General features: G+C 46.0%; 1 protein-coding gene and 1 pseudogene across 1 annotated transcript; both read left to right on the top strand.

Moving 5' to 3' along the window:
• Erich1 (glutamate-rich 1) overlaps positions 1-14,842 on the top strand; it is a gene marked incomplete at its 5' end in the record, with an annotated part of 52,793,804 nt that overhangs the window by 43,821,684 nt on the left and 8,957,278 nt on the right.
• H2az1-ps1 (H2A.Z variant histone 1, pseudogene 1) lies at positions 11,738-12,606 on the top strand (annotated as a pseudogene). The gene has a single exon (XR_015640434.1). The product of XR_015640434.1 is annotated as a H2A.Z variant histone 1, pseudogene 1 (transcript).

Raw genomic sequence — 14,842 nt, forward strand, 5'->3', positions numbered from 1 at the left:
CCAATTCCAAATGGGAGGGGGACTTTTTGAGATGGGCTGAACACATAAATAATCTTGAGGACATTTGTTGATGATATGGGGTCAACATGAAATTCTAAATGGAGACTCTCACAGAAGAATCCAGGTTGATGATGGCCGATGATCCCGTGGTCACCATTGTGCTAATGAGGGGCAGTGGATCCTAATGGTGGGGCCCACCTGCTGGCTTTTGTGTAGTCCTTTATCTAGCAGCATCTGGAGGATGGGGTTGGATGTCCCTGTCCATTGGTCCTGCCCTATGGTCCTGTCCGTCTAAGCCTCTGAGCCTCCTCTTCCACAGGGCCCTGGTGCAGCCATGCAGGGACCCTTCATGCCCAAGAACACAGACAAATGTGGGAAAGCCCAGGAGCTAACTTCTTTGTCTTTAGGTCACATGTATGTGTGGGATGTGTGTGTGTGTGTGTGTGTGTGTGTGTGTGTGTGTGTGTGTGTGTGGTATGTGGTGTGTATATGTTGTGTATGTTGTGTGTGTGTGGTGTGTATGTGTGTGTGGTGTGTGTGTGTGGTATGTGTGTGTGGTGTGTGTGTGTGGTATGTGTGTGTGGTATGTGGTGTGTATATGTTGTATATGTGTGTAGGTTGTGTGTGTGTGTTGTTCTGTCCATGGAGAGGACCAGTCAAAATGATGGGACAGGAGAAGCTGGAAAAATCTAAACAGAATGGAAATCGTTTAAACTAAGTCCCTACAAACTTCTTGGAGAGGATCACAGAGTCTAGACTTCTGCAAACAGTGGGAGATGTGGCCTGCTGGGCTGTGTGTCTGCTTTGCTCCTGGGTTGTCCAAGCTCTGCCAGCAAGCCACTCAGGGAAGGTCTGCGATAAGAGTCCCAGTCAGAGGTGATGCTGTGGTTCCCAGTCTCTGGTGTACCACTAGGAGCTGGGAACCCAGGTCCATGCTTCCTCTCAGGGCCTCCAGGAGCTGGAAGGCAAGGGCTAATCCCAGGGTGGGGGAGAGGGATCGGGTTTGGTTCTGAGAGCAGAGAGTATGGAGGGGCTAGAAGAGAGAAGGCCTTCTCCGGGAGTGCACGGCTCTTTATAGCTCCCCCTCACCCCACCCCCACCCCATCCTTATGGAAGGCCACAACCTTTGCTTGTCCACACTGTTTTATTTGATGGCGAATGTGAATGCATACATCTCACTCAGGGTGAATGAGGGATTAAATACCTTCTGCAGGAAGGGATGCCGCAGAAGGGAAGCTCATTGGCTGAACACTCAGGGCCAATCTAGACAGCTCATTAGCATGGAGAACTCCAGGTTTTTATGCTGCATGACCAATTGTCATGGTCCTCTCGGTGGGGTGTCATGGTTACACGTCCCAGATCAGGTAGTTTGGTAGGGAGCTGGCTCCGTGCCTACCGTTCTCAATTCTGAGATTCCCCGGGGTTTGAGCCTGTTCAACCTTATCAGTTCTTCTGTCTGGTGGCATGGTCCACTTGTCCCACAGTGGCTGAAAGGTGTTGATGCATGCCCAGATTCCTAGATGAAGGGCTTTCTCTCTCTCTCTCTCTCTCTCTCTCTCTCTCTCTCTCTCTCTCTCTCCTCCCCCATACTCTGACAGATCCAACCTCTTCACACAGCACAAAGCCACCACTGCATAGAGAATCCAGCCTTACCCGGAGGGCCAGGTTCATGCTTGTTGGCAGGGTCAGAACCTGGTTGCCTTTGCTCGCTCCCACGGTGCCAGATGGGCTGTGTATATTTGCAGCAAATGTTCGTTAAACTTGGCCATTACCGCCGAGGCCAGGCAGCACCTTTCTGTGGAATGATCTCAGCTCTCTTCAGGAAAGGGAGGTGGTGGCTTGCAACCGGCAGGAGTGTGTTCTGCATGTGACCTTGGTAGATGAGTTCTTACCTTGGTTCCCAGCCACATTCCTTCCAGAGTCTGTGGCACCTGCCGCACTCACAGATTTCCCCATCTGTGCACAAACGCTCCTGATTCTGGGATAAAACCCGGTTGGCTCAGGTGCAAATGACTGCCGTCTTACTCTTGTAGACATCTTCTTTTCCTTTTGTCTTCAACATTAAACTAAAAAAGGAAGATTTTTACAGAGGTTTCCCCAGGGCCACTTTAAATCCACCTCGTGGTCAGCACCGACTTCCTCATTTGAGTAGAATCCTCCTGTGAATGGTTCTGACAATAATAATAATAATAATAATAATAATAATAATAATAATAATAATAACAACAACAATAACAATAATCTCTATATAATTAAGATTATAATACAATTATAAATACCATATATTATATAATTGATAATAATACTTGTTATTGTTAAAAATGTAGAAACTGGGAAGGTGGCTCTGTTCTGCCACATGTGCCTGCCATGAAACCGTGAGGAACTGAGTTTGAGTTCCCAGCATGGGACACGCCAGCAATAACCCCCAGTATTTGGGGCTGGGACATAGGGACAGGCTGCTCCTTGGAGCCTGCTGGCAAAGCCAGTCTAGCTAGCTAATGATTGATATTCAGCTCTAGTTAGAAACACTGTCTCAAAAACAGTGAAGAGGACAAGCAGGTAAAGGTGTTTGTTACCAAGCCCGACAGCCTGGCTTTGATCTCCAGAACCCCTGTATTGTAGTAGAAGCCTATGGACTCCTAAAAAGCTATGCTATGGTTTTCACGTGCAACTGAGACTGTGCCACATGTGACTCCCACGCATATAGAATAAATGTAAAGAAAAATAAGGTGGAAGGACACTGAGGAAGGTCCCCTATGCTGACCTGGTCTACACAGAGATACTTGCATGATATATGTATTTTTTCCTGGAACTCTCTTGGTAGATCAGGCTGGCCTTAAACTCAGAGTCTGACCTGCCTCTGCTTCCCAAGTGCTGGGAGTAATGGCATGTATCACCACACCCAACTCAACAGTGATTCTTAATCAGATGTCTGCTACCCCTAGCCATAGAACAGCCCCATGAGAAGCTAGGCCAGTTGGATACTTGTATCTGTGGGTAATTCTTATTTAATTAGATTGGTTGATGTAGCAATACCCAAATCACCAAATAAAGACACAGCCTCCTGGGGACTGGGGAGATGGCTCAGTCAGTAAAGTATTTGCTGTACAATTGTGAGGGTGAGGAACTGAGTTTGATTTTCATCACCCATGTCAACAAGCTAGGTACAAAATCAAAAGCAAAAAAAAAAAAAAAAAGCTCAGTGGGGTGGCCTTTAAGCCCAGGCAGAAGTAGGAGGATCTCTGAGTTCAAGGCCAGCCTGGTCTACAGAGTCAGTTCTAGGACAGCCAGGGCTACACAGAGAAACACACTCTCTTGAAAAACAAAACAAGCCAAGTCAGGCATGACACCATGCACCTATAATCCCAGGAGTGGAGAGGTAAGCCGTTCTTGCAGACGGCTCAAATTTGTTTCCCAGAACCCATGTTAGGTGACTTACAACTGCTTATTAAGTCCAGTTCCAGGGTTTTCCCTCTTTCTCTCCCTCTCATACACACACACACACACACACACACACACAAAATTAAAAATATTTTTTAAGATAAAGTAGAGAATGATACCTGATCATACCTGATGTTGACCTCTGCCCTCCATCCACACAAACAGGCATACACGCATGTGCTCCCTACACACCTGTGCACAAACACAAACAAAGGCTCTACAGCATTGTGAGTTGAATTTGAATTTCAGGTCAACAAGACTAGTCATGTTGAATTCACCAGCCCTCTCCTGTGTTCTAACAAAGTCCTGAGGGAAAAAGAACTGTTGCCTCAGTAGTTAAATGGAGGCCAACATCGCTATCATGGCGGTCTTGTGAGTAAATTTTGGGCTGGAAGTAGATAGTATGACTATACCCTCAATGAAAGACCAGATAGGAGAGCTCAAAACAAACGTGTCCTTTCTGTGGGCAATACATTGATTGATTATATAAATGTGCGCGTGTGCGCGCACACACACACACACACACACACACACACACACACACACACACACACACACAGGCCAAGGCATTCATAGGTGGAAGTTGCTATGAGTTTGTGGTGACGCGCTCCTGAATAGGAAGCCGAGGACCTCGGAGCAAATGAATGGTAAACTGCCTAGGTAATGTGTTCAACAGGCTAGAATATTCTGGATTTTCAGTCTGGGGGCAGCCATGAACATGGCTGGGGGCAGATTCAGCTGGGACTTAGGAGGAAGAAGGGTCTGAAGAGGAGAAGGCAGCTTGAGTATGGGAGGAACAGACCCTGCTGGATCCTTTGCCAGAGTCTACATCATCATCCATTTCAAGGCCTCTCAGGTGGGGGTGGCTGTCGGCCTGATGTGGGGTTGTCACTGCTCTCTGCAAATGGCTATCTCAGAAAATGGGCAAGAAAAGCCTTCCTCCTGGTCTTCAAAGGGCACCTCACAGCTGGGACATTGAATTTTCAGGCAGTTCAGTAAGTTCTATAACTAATCAGCCTGTGAACCATCCCCATCACGGTGTGTCTCTTTGCCCAATAAAGGCCCTCAATGTAAAAGTAATAGGACCTTGAGGAAGGCCTTTGGGGGCTGTGTGCACTAAGTTACTAAAGTCAGACCTGGCCTTCGATGGCTTTATATGTGACACAATATAGAATCAGCTGGGAAGAGATACTCAAAGAGGGATTATCTTCCTTGTGTCAGCCTGTCTGTGGAGGATTATCTGATTACATTAGTTGATGCGAAATGACCCAGTCCACTGTGGGAGGCACCATTCCCTAGGTCTGGGTTCTGAACTGTGTAAGAATGAGGAAAAGTGAGTTGAGGAACAAGCATGCTTGTGTTTGTTCCCTCGGCTCTTAACTGTGGCTATGTCTGGCTGTTATATGTTCTGACTGCCCCGACTTCCCTGCTATCATGGATTATAACTCAGAATTGTGAACTAAAACTACCCCTTTCCCCCCTCTACTGTTTTTTCTTTTTATCAGAATATTTTATCACAGCAATAGAAGACGAACCTAAACAAGGCCCTGAAGAGTCAGGTTCTGCTCAAGTTCCAGCGGATGTGGTTGGCCGGCCTTGGGGTCCTTTGCTCTGGTCCCCCATGCTTCTCTGCTTACTAGTGCATGAAATTCAGTTCTTAGACCAGGGAACATGACTCTTGGGAGTGACTGGAAAATAATAAAATAATTAAGGAATGAGTGGAGAGTTTAGGTACTTGAAATTTGAATCTCAAGTGAGGGTCAAGGTTTTCAGCAGGAAGAGGACACTGTCTGGTGCCAGCACTCAGATCTCAGGGTCTTAGTCATGTCTGGCTGTGCAGGACTACTCACTCTGGAGTGGCACTCCAGGGTCTTGGATTTATCATTTTTTTAGTTGAGGACGTCAGGGTAGATGCATAAATTCTCCACTGTGTACTCTGATTCTTTTCTTTTTTTTTTCGGAGCTGGGGACCCAACCCAGGGTCTTGTGCTTGCTAGGCAAGCACTCTACCACTGAGCTAAATCCTCAACCCCGTCTTTTATCTTTAAGATCTTATTATGTCCCTCAAACTCATCATCCTCCTGCCTCAGCTCCTCCCTGTTAGGATTACATCCAACTCTCCAGTTTTCTTATCAGTGAAATGAGTTGAATTTCCTCATAAGCCTATTGTGAGAAATGAAATCACGTGTGCATGTGTGTGCCCACGTGCTTGCTAGTGTATGTGCGTGCCTGTGTGCATGCATGTGTATGTGCGTGTGAGTGTGCACGAACATATGCGTGTGTACGTCACTTTGTGCTTGTATAAATTTCTGGACTAGCCTAGCACCAAGAGTTACATGACTAAGAGTTAGTATCCGATTACCACTGTTTACTTTTGGAGGTCTGCTTACATACTTCAGTCTCTAGTTATAAGGTCATGGGGTATATGTTTATATTTGGAAATCCGGAGGAATTCAAGGTTTATGGCTTTTTGTTTGTTTGTTTGTTCGTTTTCAAAGCACATAGATTTTCTAGGAAGGAACATCATATCCAGAACATTTCAAATGAATTCTCCTATAAAGCCATGTCCTAGTATCGTCTGAGGCGCTTTCATTTCAGTAAAGCAAGAAACCCTGGGTTGCAAGAAGAAAACGCTAGGGAACTTTCGACCTTCATTTCTTGTAAACTTCCAAAGATGCCCGGGGGCTGGGTTGGTAACTAAATAGATGAAGGTGAGGTCTTGTGGTGCTCAGTTAGCCTGGAGGGTTTTGCTGAGGGCAGACCTGTGTACCTCGGTCTAGAGGGGTGATTCTAGGTCCTCAGACTATCATCCCCAACACCCCCCAGCGTCAGCAGGGAAGGAGTCAGATATACACATTCTTGGGCCCGGTTCAGACCAACTTAATTTATAAAACTTTTGGTCTAAGGACCAGCAACAGTGGCGTAGGTTGTCTTCTAGATGACTCTGACCCTCCCTGGGGTTTGGAAACCTCCCCAGCCTATTGGATTAGCAAAGCCAAGGTTCAAATAACGGAGGTGACGACAGAGCCAGAAGCCAGGCGGAAGGGACTGGAGCCAAATCCGAAGAGAAGATTCTAGGGGATTGCTGTCAACACCCTTACTGTTTTCAGCTAGTCTTTATCTCCTGCAGGTGCAGCCTGTGCGTAAGGCTGGGCCAGCTTAATGGGCCAGAAGCAAAGCAGACAGGTTGAGAAGTATAGCAGATGTTTCGGGAGGTCATCCTGATCCCTTTGGAAGGACAACTCATGGCCTGTCACCTCTCCTGCCTGGCAGTTAGTGCCTGTGCCTTGCCGAGAGGGCTTGCCTGGCTCAGGAGAGGTAGTACAGAACCAGGATTTGCCCCCCGGACAGCGTCATCCTCCCCACTGACGAATGCAGCCATCTTCTTTGCTGCACTCCGGAGGAGTTCAGGGACCCATCAACACTGTAGCTAGATGTAGTGCATTCGATTTGTTAGACAGTCCCTCCTTACACGGCCCAAAGTACATCTTCATTACCGCGCATACAGTAAGCACTCACGCAGAGTTGGCTTCTGTTGAATGGGTGTTCCTGTCTTTCCGCTTTCCTTCCTGTCTTAGTTTTTCTACCGCTGTAATAAAACACTGACTGAAAACAACTGGGGAGAGGACTTTCATCTTACAACGAACTACCAGGTCTCACCCGTCAGGAAGAGAAGTTAGAGCAGTGACTAAAACAGAGACCACTAGAGAGTGACTGGTTAGCTCAGCTTGCTTCTTTCTAAAAGTCCTCTCTCTCTCTCTCTCTCTCTCTCTCTCTCTCTCTCTCTCTTTCTTTCGGCATTTTGCCTGTTTGCCTGTTTTCGGCATTTTGTCTGTGCACCACATGCAGCCTGATGCCCACAGATGCCAGAAGAGGGCGCCAGAGGGGGAACTAGAGTTATAGATGGTTTTGAACTACCTCGTGGGTGCTGGGAATCAAACTCATCCCCTCTGAAAGAGCCAATTCTCCCCGCACCCCGCCATCTTTATTGACTTGGGTATTTCTTATTTACATTTCAAATGTTATCCCCTTTCCCAGTTTCCGTGCCAACATCCCCCTAACCCCTCCCTCTCCCATTCTAAAAGGGCTTCCTCTCCCCATCCTCCCCCCATTACCACCCTCCCCCCAACAATCACATTCACTGGGGGTTCAGTCTTGGCAGGACCAAGGGCTTCCCCTTCCACTGGTGCCCTTACTAGGCTATTCATTGCTACCTATGCAGTTGGAGCCCAGCAATTGGAGTCCATGTATAGTCTTTGGATGGTGGCTTAGTCCCTGGAAGAGCCAATGCTCTTAACTGCTGAGCTATCTCCCCAGTCATTCAGCTTGCTTTTTTATACAACCCAGGACCTGTGCAGAGTTGGCACTGCCCACAGTGGGCGGGACCCTCCCCGCATTAGTCGTTAATCCAGACAATGCCTCCAGAGACTTGCCTACAAACCAATCTGATGGAGGAGGCATTTTCTCAACTGAGCTTTCCTCTTTTTAAGTAAGTCTAGTTTGTGTCAAGTTGACAGTTAAGTGACATGTCCCTCATCCTCCTCAGGGCTACTGTTGCTGTGGTAAAAACACTACGACCAAAGCAACTCAGGGAGGAAAGGGTTTATTTGGCTTACATTTCTTCATCACTGTTCACTGAAGGAAGAAGTCAGGACAGGAGCTCAAACAGGGCAGGAACCTGAAGGCAGGAGCTGATGCAGAGGCCATGGAGGGGTGCTGCTTACTGGCTTCCTTCATGTGGTCTGGCCAATCTGCTTTCTTATAGAACACAGGACCTCCAGCCCAGGGACAGCACCACCCACAGTGAGTGGGCCCCCCTCCCATCAACCACTAATTAAGAAAATACCCAACACTCAGATCTTATGGAGGCATTTTCTCAATTGAGGTTCTCTCCTTTCAGGCGACTCTAGCTCATGTTAAGTTGACATAGAACGCAGCACACCCCTCCAGTTCTAATATATTTGCCAGAGTAACCCGGGGCCTTCTGTTCCTTCTTTCATTTGAAGACACTCCTCTGGTTCTCATGGTCTTGTCTCCAGGAGAAATGTAGCCTCCATTCTTGCAAGTCTCCTCACATGCATTAGTTTCTAAAGATATAGAAACTAAGTAACGTGACCCATAGAGCTAAGAGAGGAGTAAAAGGTCCAGGAGGGGCTAGCATTTGCGCCGCAGGCTGGACAACCTGAGTCCAATCCCTAGAACTGCAGAACAGCCAGAATCGTAGCTTGTGGCCATAATCCCAGCACTCTTAAAGGAAGATGGGGCACGGAGATGACAGAACTGCTGGGAGCTTAGTTGCCATCTGGCTTGGAGTATGCAGAGCGACACAAACAGCAGGAGACCCTTCCTCAAGAGCAGGAAGGGAGAGCACTGACTCCTGAAAGTTGTGCCTGACACACCCATGCCTACAGACACACAGTCACACAGACAGGCACATACAGACACACAGAGACACAGACAGACACATACAGACACACAGAGACACAGAGACACAGACACAGATACACAAATACAGATACACAGATTCAGATGCAGACACACAGATACAGAGACAGACAGACACACAGACACACAGAGATATACACAGACACACTCACTCACACAAAGCCTGATCTACATAGAAAGCTCTAGGCTAACCAGGCTGCATAATGAGGGTGTCTGTCTGTGTCTGTCTGTGTCTGTCTGTCTGTCTATCTCTTTCACACACACACACACACACACACACACACACAGAAATAAATAAATATATGTACAAAGAAAGAAGGAAAGGAAGCCAAACAGATTCCAAAATCTTTTCCAAAGCCAAAAAGCCCATGATTCAAGCAGAGGGGCTAAGTTTAAGCGGGGAAGAGAACCCAAGCTCTGTGTAAGACTGACAGTGAAGACACAAGGTCTTTAAGGCTCTGAGCACTCTTGGAGTGGGTGGCCATGGGGGAATTCTTAGGCTGGAAGGACTAAGGAGGAGCAGAGGTAATCAGGGCACGGTGAGTTATGATCACCCTCCCCAGCTCAGGTCCATGTACTAAGAATCACTTCCAAGCCCGGTACAGCAATCTCATACTTTACAACTGGCATTTTGGACCTAACTACAGGGCTTTGCCTAATCCCGATTAAATTTAATCTTATTTATGCTAATTAGCTGAAACCATTTGAGCCTCGTTTCTGGAATGTGTTCTCTGTCCCTCTTAGCTTTGTGTCGGGCATCAAGTTTGTCACCTCCCTTTGATCTCTATGTCTAAACGCTTGACAAAAATGTTAGCCAGTAGCTCATTAGAGCTGTCTTTCAGACTGAACCCTACATTAGTCCTCACAGCTGGCCCCGGGCTGTCCAGCTAGCTGTTTGCTCTTTTCCGTGCATAATAGCTGTTTCATTCAGCTTGTTCCAGGGGTGCTGGGCAAACCCAGCACCCTGTTTGTCTGGATGGTTTTTCAGGAAATAGATTTCTAACTACCTCTGTGACAAAATGCCTGAGATACCCAACTTGAAAAGATTCAGCCTTGGTTTTGGAGGTTCCAGTCAAAGATTAACCAGCCCCATAACATTGGGCTCCTTAAGAGGGAATTGCCATGACAGGCACACATAACAGAACTACTTGTAGCAACAGCCAGGAAGCAAAAGACGGCATGGTTGGGGCTGAAGTCTAAGTCTGCTCTTGAGAATGTGCTCAGCTGACTTAAGAACTTCTCATTAGGCCCCACCTCTTAAAAGTTTCAACATCTCCAAAACAAGTACCACCCCGGGGTCCAAGCCTTTAACACATGGGTGTTTGGGAGCATAGCAGAAAACTTCCTGGCTGGGATAGCACTGGAACATAGTACTTTATAATCTAGACCCCCTCCTCCTTCCACCATGGCATGTGATTGGATCTGATTCAAAAGTTCCCAACTCCTTGTCCTCCCACGGTTTATGGGAGTCTTAGGATGAAAAGCCCTTTCTTCAGGATGAGGTGGTCCAATCAGTTACCTATTTCTAGAGATTGACGGACAGGAGGGCATTACTGAGAGGTCATAAGCATTAACGTGCTTCTGAAGGGTCTGAATTATAAACAGACTAGGAGAGCCAGCATCTATGGACGGGACCAGATGAATTTGTCAGTACTGTGAAGTATAATCTGAAGGCTTTCTTTTGTTTTGTTTGTCTGGTTTTTTTTTTTTATTATTATAAACCACCTAGGAATTCTAGATATTACATTAACTACTACTACTACTACTGTTACTACTACTGCTACTCATTCACATGCTTACAAAGCAATAAAGTAAATCAACAGGGACAAAACTGGAGGGTGAGCTGAAAACCTAGTTAAACACATGTGTGGTCAGAGACTGAGGCTGCCCTAGCAGTGGGGTAGCTTGTGATCATGACGACCACAGGGGTCTCCACTTCTGTGATGACATCACCTTGGGCACAGGGGTTAGAAGTCAGGTTCTTGTATGAAGCTCAGATCATTTCTGAACTACATGTCCAGTTATTTAATAGCCACATGAGTAGAAAGAACGAGCAAAGAAACCTGTGTCTTTTGACTTGGGTCTGGGTGGAAAAATAGCCCTTTGGTTCTAATTTATAATCGTCCAGGTGCCCAAGGCTCTCCTAGACTAAGATATTAACATCAAAGTGGAGAAGGGCTGATGATCCTGAGCCTAGGGAGATCAGTGGAAACACAGAAGCCACTTGGAAGGCCGGACTTGGATCCCAGCTTGGAGTCCATTCAGTGTGGGCTCAAACTCAGCAAATCACCAGGAAACAATCCTTCATGTGTCAGAGAATGTGACTAAATCTCAAAAAGGAGGATTCTTAAAAAATGTCCTCAGGGTCAGAAGGATGGATCAGTAGGTAAGACGTTGTTTCATGAACCTGATGAACTGAGTTCAATCTTTGAGACTCATATAAAGATAGAAAGAGAGAATCCAGTCTACAGGGTTATCTCTCTTCTGACCTACCGTATATATTCACACACAGATCTCTCTTTCTCTTCCCTTCCCTCTCTCATCTCCTCTCACACATATATACTAATAATAAAATTTAAAAAACAATGTGTGCTCAAATATCTAAATGCCTAAGTGTAATTTTAAAAGGTAACAAAAGAGAGAGAGAGAGAGAGAGAGAGAGAGAGAGAGAGAGAGAGAGAGAATGGTGGAAAAACGGCAGTCACGTGACATAAAAATATAAAAATATAAGCACTGGAATTAAAATATGATAGTTTCATGCAAACAATCTATATAAAGATCAGATAACAAACTGAAAGGTAAAGCTAAAAATATCGAGAATTCGCTGTGAAGGATTAAGAAGATATAAGGCGGCAGTTTGAATCGCGGTACGCCGGAGGAGTGGGCGCCGGGATCTCGCTGAGCGTCCCCCTGGCCTCGTCTCTTCCTCGCTTGTCCGAGCTTCAGCACAGTCCGAGATGGCTGGCGGTAAGGCTGGAAAGACTCTGGAAAGGCCAAGACAAAGGCGGTTTCCCGCTCCCAGCGAGCGGGCTTGCAGTTCCCTGTGGGCCGTATTCATCGACACCTGAAATCTAGGACAACAAGCCACGGACGTGTGGGCGCGACCGCAGCTGTGTACAGCGCAGCCATCCTGGAGTACCTCACCGCAGAGGTACTTGAGTTGGCAGGAAATGCATCAAAAGACTTGAAGGTAAAGCGTATTACCCCTCGTCACTTGCAACTTGCTATCCGCGGAGATGAAGAGTTGGACTCTCTGATCAAGGCTACGATTGCTGGTGGTGGTGTCATCCCACACATCCACAAATCACTGATCGGGAAGAAAGGACAACAGAAGACTGTCTAAGGATGCCTGGATTCCTTATTATCTCAGGACTCTAAATACTCTTAACAGCTGTCCAGTGTTGGCGATTCCAGTGGACTGTATCTCTGTGAAAAACACAATTTTGCCTTTTTGTAATTCTATTTGAGCAAGTTGGAGGCTTAATTAGCCTTCCAACCAACCAAATGTCTGCATTCGAGTCTTAACCATATTTAAGTGTTACTGTGGCTTCAAAGAAGCTATTGAATCTGAAGTGGTGGGTTTTGATTGAGTTGACTGTTTTTAAAAAACTGTTTGGATTTTAATTGTGATGCAGAAGTTATAGTAACAAACATTTGGTTTTGTACAGACATTATTTCCACTCTGGTGGATAAGCTCAATAAAGGTCAGATCCCAAACTAGTTTTAAACTTGCTTAATAATTGGGACTTATCTCTTCCATCTCCCTCAGCAACAAGTACATTCTTTGCTTACTAATTAAACAGTGTATCTGTAGATCAAGTCATAAAAAAAAAAAAAGAAGATATAAGGCATTTAAAAGATGTTTTTTTTTTTTTTTTTGGTTCTTTTTTTTTTCGGAGCTGGGGACCGAACCCAGGGCCTTGCGCTTCCTAGGTAAGCGCTCTACCACTGAGCTAAATCCCCAGCCCTTAAAAGATGTTTAAAGACATGGAGGATAGACTAAAAAGACTTAATTAATATATGTACAATAGGAGTTCCCTGAAGAAAAGTGGAAAGATTGTGGAAGGGACAGATAAAGGCTGATGATTTTCAAGAGTCAAGGTGACACACAGGCACAATAGGTTAAATCTAAAACCTGACACTTTCTAGTAAAATATACAACCTCAAGTACAGAGGAAGTCTCCAAGGCAACTGGAGCAGTCTACAAGGGACAACAGGCTATTGCGGACTACTAAGCCTGACAATCACATAGTAAAAGTGCTTACAATGCTGGTTAAAATATTTTTATTCCTAAAACAAAACAAAAACCCTAAAACAAGCAAACAAACAAAATTCCAAAAAGCAGGGCTGATGTGTATTTAATCCCAGCACTCAGGCAGAGGCAGGCAGATCTCTTGAGTTCCAGGATAGCCTGGTCTACAGAATGAGTTCCAGGACAGCTAGGGCTATACAGAGATACCCTGTCTCAAAAAAAAAAAAAAATCTTTTATACCTGGCTAAACTGTCATTCAAATATGAGGACAAAATCTGAACACTCTCGGAGCAAAGGGTGAGAGGCACTAATCCTAACCATAGCACTAGGGGTAGGGCAAGTGTTTCACTGGAGGCTGGCTTTGAGGGGTTAAAGAGTCACCTTTTTAGAGTTTTACTCTCTCTATTTTGTGCTTGTGATTCACAATGCGAGCCCTCAGCTTTCACCTCCAGCTGCAACACCTTCCTTCCACCACCAAGGACTCTCACCCTCCGCAACTGTGAACCCAAATAAATCCTTTCTTCTCTAAGTTGCATTGGTCAGGGTGTTTTATCACAGCAATAGAAAATTAGCTAGTATAACTCCGAGAGTTGCTCTGTGTGGTAATATATAAGTCTCCTCTAGGAAACTGTAAATGGACTACCTTTTGGATACTGTTTGTCTCCTGATCCATATGTCTCCCTGGGTCTGACTAAAATAATCACAGGCTTGGTAGCCTTTGCCTGTCATCCCAGTGTCTCGAGAGGCTTAGGCAGGAAGATGGAGACTTTAAGGCTAGCCTGGGCTACCAAGTATGATGCTATCTCTGGATAAAAACTAAAAGTACAGAGGATGTAGCTCAGTGGTGGCATGCTTGCTGAGCGTTTGAGAAGTCCTGGGTTCAATCCCCAGTACCGCCCAAGACAAATATCTCGGGTACATGTTAGATATGGCCCTGCCCCGTCCATTTCACATTCCAAATTGTGCCTAACTCTGCTTTACTCGCACTGGGGCCTCAATACATTCTTGGTGTATACTAATGGAACCACTTGACTCGGTCCCAGCAGATTTCACTCTCTGCAATTGTTGAATATCAGTCAAGTGAAAACTTCTACTCGTTCTTCCTAGCCATTTCCATGGTGCATCTTCTTTCAGAATATGTCCTATACTCCGTACTAGAGGTACAAGCAGTGGTTCTCAACCTTCCAAATGCTGCGACCCTTCAGTATTGCTCCTCATGTGGTGGTGACCCTCAACCATAAAGCTACTTTTGTTGCTACTTCTTAACTGTAATTTTGTTACTGTTATGAATCACAATGTAAATAGCAGTGTTTTCCAACAGTCTTAGGTGACTGGTCCCTGAGAAAGAGTTGTTTGACCTCCACTGCTCTAGTACCATACTATGCTCAGAAGTCAAGCGTCGAGAGCCTTCTGCTCCTCGTCTGTGTCACTCTAAAAAGCTTGGTCCTGGGAGACACTTGCTTGAGCTGCCTCTGGCTAGCCTGACCCTGTTTTCCTTAGCGTTGCCTCCTTGGAGACATCTCATTGATTTTTGACACTTGCGATCTGAAGGGCAGAGTATTGATCCTCTGAAGGCGGATGTTGACAAAGAGCCTCTTGTACTGCTGCCAATGTCATTCATCGTCTGGCTTCGGAGTGACGAGGTCTAGGACCTGTCTCACCGGGGCACATCAAGGATGCTGGAATCGGCTGTTGGAGCTGAGC

Source organism: Rattus norvegicus, chromosome 16 (assembly GCF_021556685.1).
Source record: "Rattus norvegicus strain SHRSP/BbbUtx chromosome 16, alternate assembly SHRSP_T2T, whole genome shotgun sequence".
Taxonomy (NCBI): domain Eukaryota; kingdom Metazoa; phylum Chordata; class Mammalia; order Rodentia; family Muridae; genus Rattus; species Rattus norvegicus.